The 4,904-nt window shown below is 38.6% G+C and overlaps 1 pseudogene; it reads left to right on the top strand.

The window, feature by feature from the left end:
- Nucleotides 1-4,560: 4,560 nt before the first annotated feature.
- Nucleotides 4,561-4,670, top strand: LOC120301340 (annotated as a pseudogene).
- Nucleotides 4,671-4,904: the final 234 nt, after the last annotated feature.

Raw genomic sequence — 4,904 nt, 5'->3', positions numbered from 1 at the left:
ATATATCATCTGGTAGATATCCATGTGGTCACTAGAGTCAGCACCGAACTCATGACACATAATGAATGAATTAGTCAGATGTTACATATAGCACATTCTTTAAAAATTGCCTTGGTGATGTTTTCTCAATAACTTTAGCAGCTATTGATTATTACACTATGCCTTCTAATGATCACAAAGTATTTAAACAGAATAGCACACAAAAATAAATGAAAAATAATTAGTTTCACCACAATAATTTTTGTTATTGAGGTTCAGGACAAAGAAAGAGTTTCTGTGCATGTTGCATAATTAATATTTGTTCCCTTAAGATATATTGCCTATTCCCTTCTTTTATATGCAACAAGCCTCAGATTTAAATCCAGATACCTCTATCTAGGTCTAGGTCCAACCCCCATTCGGAAATCTAGGGAGGCACGATTGGTTAGAATGCTATTAAACCATAATCATATTGAATGAGAAGAAGCAATGGTTCATTGGTTTGTTTAGCACACACAGTTTGTTATAAATTGCACAAGCAGACTTCCTCTTACTTAATAAGTCCTTCCATTGTCCTCTGTCTGCATTCTGCCCCAGTGATTCCCCAGATCTCTCCCTAGAGCAAACCTGGGGTTACAAGAGAATTCATGGAGAATGAGTTTGTTCAGCCCATGGTAACTTTTTCTAGAAGACAGATGGAGTTGCATAAAATCCTATACCTGAAAGTTCCTTTTTGGCAGAAGGAATCCTCAAGTCTTTTATTTTTAAATTTAGAGTTCCCAAGAGTTTCCTCTTAAATAGTTTAATCCCAATTTGATTGGTTAGTTTAATCTTTCCCCAGTTTCATGCAGGAGGATGCCACATTTCCTCCTCTGTACGCTTTTCTCCTTTTCTTTATACTTTCACTGTTTATGTTGCATAGGTTCATAAATCACTATTGTAACAGGTTGTGTTGCATAAACCAGAATGACTAAATTTACACTTAAGACTAAGATATAAACCAAGCATAGAAAATCTTTTCAGTGTGATGATATTTAAAAAGATTCATACAGTAAACCTGATCCAATCATTTGATTAAAAAGGTTGATTCAGTCCACATTGTGACATATATGCATATCATCACATCCAACTATTTGAAAGACCTACTGTGTTTTTGTCATTTGTGAATAGGGCATGGGACCAGATTATTTGAGATTACTTCCAGATTTATCTACCTATCCCATTAGGTCAAGTAGGAGAGGTATGCTATGCCATCCCTATGTACTGAGGATTTACATCTGGTGGTACTCAGGTAGTATGCCTTTTCTGCTATGGCCCACATCCTCTAGAACACAGATGTCAAACTCGCTGCGTCACGTAACATGTTGCGACGTATCACGACTTTTTTTGCATTGCCAGAGCTGGGGTGGGCGCAGCCTCCGCATGATGCAACCAGCCTGTGGGCCGGCAGTTTGACACCCCTGCTCTAGAATATTCCTCCTGAGGAAAGATTGGTCCCATCTCTGGTTGCCTTCCAGAAAGCTCTGCAGATATGGTTTTTTCATCAACCTTGGGACCACAAGGTAAACTGACAAAATGTTGTATGATATTAAATGATGGTTGTCTCTTCTGCTATCTTGAATTTTTATCTTTTTTCTTTTAATTTTATGATACTTAATGTATTGCACACTACTGAGAGTCACTTTTTGTGAGATGAACGGCTATATAAATTTGTTAAATCAATACACTGGTATATTTAATGTGCATATCAGACCAAGTCCATCAGTTCTCCTGAGTTCGTCCCTGCTGAGTATCTTGTCTTAGCTGCCTCTCCTCCTGCATAAATAATTACCAGATTTGGGATTTGAGGCATTAATTAAAGCATCAAAAAAGTATTTTTCCCATTAATTTCTTAACTTTTGTTTTAAATCTATTAACACATAGATGTTAATGTTGTATGTTATAGGCGTTTTAGGCTAAAGGCTATTTATTTCCAACTTTGATTTTATCATTGACTGCACTTTGTAGTAGTAGTAGCATTGATATTTATTCTCCATTTGTACTATGCTTAGTTATATATTAGATAGATAAATGTACTACTAACTGCTCAGATCATCTGGGGCCCCAGAAATCCTCAAACTAGAATTGAGAAATTAAACTGGGGAAGAGATGAATTGCTTACCAATAACACTGCAGTATTTAAACAGTGTAGTGCTTCCTCCTCAAGGGGCTGCTGGCAATTGAGCCCTTCTATCCCTTTCCCAGGTGACCAACCCACCTGGCTAGGCACACCAACATACCCTGGAGGGAGTTATAGACTTTAATTAAAAATAATGGCCATTAAGGTAAGAATCAAACAACAAAACAATATAAAACATTAAATTTTATGATGAGCAATGCTGCTCAAACTAAAAATGTCCCAAACTCGGAGGGTTTTTTTTTTTTTTTTGACAAAATGGTTCCTTACCAATCATGTTGCCTCATAAACATGTCTTCTGTAGGCCCAGTCAGAGGCCTATGGAATCCATCTCTCATGGCAGCTAGGATATAGTCTCCAGGCCAAGATATAGCCATCCTCTCCCCTGAAGGGGGATAATTGCTCTCTCTTTCTAAAGGAGTCCAGTCTCTCTTCCTTGTAGCAGCTTCATTCTTTTCACTCCCCCCCCCAGTCCTTTTTTTTCTGAGCTGCCCGAATCTGTCATCCTACTCCCAGCACTCTGATTTAATTCCTTCTATTGGGGACTACATTTCCCAGAAATCTCCCCGGAGCCTCTTGTTGTCATAATTCCAAGGCCAAGGCCCCAACCAGCCCTTCCACCAGGGAACGCTGCTAATGGAGCAGGCTACAGAGGTAAACCAAGGTGGCTTGAGGAGACATATGAACACAACCCAAAAGGGAGGAGGAGGCAAATTGGCTGGAGAAAAAAGTAGTAGAGAAAGCCAGTGGTGGGGGGTCTAATGGTTAAAATGCTGGATTAAGGCGATAGGCTCAAATTCATCCTAAAGCATGGAGGCTCACTGGGACACTTGGCCAGTCAGTCTCCCTCAGTCAGTCTACCTGACAGAGCTCTGCTTGTGAGGATTATATTGGAAGCTGAAGTATTAGGTATGCCATCTTGATCTAAGATGGGCTATACCTCTATATAATAACAATACAGCAGGGTATTTTCCTCTGCTGAGGGCTTCTAGGGAGAGGATATCATTTCAGTGCCCAGGAATGAAGGCCAAAATAAGGGCATCAGGCCCAAAAACTAAGACAAAAAAGGCCGGCAGACCCACCTGAGGACTGAGAGGCAAAGCACATAACAGATAGCAGCTGTTTTCCATTAGTTTAATAACATTGTTCTCAACCCAGCATTTGCAATCAAGATATGTGCTTAGCCCAACAGGGAAACAAGGCCAGCTGTCACCATGTTTCTTGTTCTTCCTCCTTGCCAGAGATGGAATCCAAGATGAGGACTGAGACCTAGGAAATTGAATGAGGCTTTCAAAATATGTACTTCTTAAAAGACTGTGTAGGAAAACAAAGGGAATTTCCATAGATGTTTCTAATAGACCACTCGGTTTGATTGAGCCTCAACATTATTTCATTAAAGTAACTGAGGGAAACTAAGGAAGGACTGTGTCTGTTCTTAAGGGATGATGTACAGAAAAAAATGAGTTTGATGGGAAGCATCTACCCAAAAAAGTAACTCCAGCATAATTAAAATGGTAGATTTATGCAGTTTAGAAAAAGTTCAAAAGTTCTATTGGTTAGATCTGAAAATGGTTAGGAATTGTCAAGAATTTCCTCTAGATGTCTCACTGTTGGTAAATAACAATTCCACCAAATGATCATTTGCTGGTAAATTTGATTGCAGCCTTGTCAGTATAACCTGTACTGTACTAATGGCATGAACTTTTGTAATTATGGCTGCCAAAGACATTCCTTAGACTGAAGCATCAAATAATCTGCCCTTCTCAGTGCCTTGGGGGTGGCCTCAGGTCAAGAACCATTCTAAGAGTTGCCTCAGTGTTTAATCATTCAGAAGAAAAAAAAATGTGGTTTTACATTGACTTCAATTGCCTTTAATTCCAATTTATATTGATTTAAATTAAATTCATCACAGTTTTTGCCCTGGCTTTCATTCCTTCTTGGCATGTGATCTCCAGCTTTTTATTCAAAAATTAAATGTGGCCTTTGGCCAAAATCTGTTTAAAACATGTATGACAACATCAGGTGTCTCAGTCCCTCTGTGAGTCATGTGCTTTGGATTTAAATCCCATAATCAAACTAATTCCTTGCCTGTTAGTCAACCAATGACAACGAAATGGCAATTGAATAAATTGTCTATTTAGTATGTTTTTCCTTTTATATAAAGGATAACATATACTGTGTGAATCCAGTCTTTATCTCTCTTCCACCTGCCTCTTTGAATTGCCCAGAGAAACCCCTGAGATCTGCCTCTAGTATAAGCATTATAAAGAAAGCTTTTTAACTTCTTGTAGAGTTCTGTCTTGTTTGCTCAGTTTGTTATTTATGTTGTTGCAGTTGATTCTGGCAGAACTGGTTCTTCCTACCCTTTCCTTCCTTCTCTTCTCTTCTACTATAAGTAATATGACATCGCTTCTCGGCCTTTTGGCTAAGATCAAGTGTAGTATCTGTTCTTATCAGTTTAATATAAGTAATATGACAAGAACATGCTACTTTTTTTTTTATTCTGTAACCCTCAAAAATTCAGCCTTATATAAGTCTCAGTTCTTTGGCTCTTGGAAAGATGTCCCAATGGCTATTGAGTAGATTGGATCAACACCCAAGCTCAGAGAAAGAGAGAGCCAATTAGCTGAGTTAAAGAGATATCCACCAGACTTTGAGTCAAAACAGTATGCTGGTGTAAAATATGCAGCTACAGTTGTTCAGCCTATTATTGAGCCCTGTCTCAATAATGAGGCTACTATTAGATGGT

Source organism: Crotalus tigris, unplaced genomic scaffold, assembly GCF_016545835.1.
Source record: "Crotalus tigris isolate CLP2741 ecotype Arizona unplaced genomic scaffold, ASM1654583v1 scf7180000024376.1991246, whole genome shotgun sequence".
NCBI lineage: Eukaryota > Metazoa > Chordata > Lepidosauria > Squamata > Viperidae > Crotalus > Crotalus tigris.
This window is presented reverse-complemented; position numbering and strand designations above follow the sequence as displayed.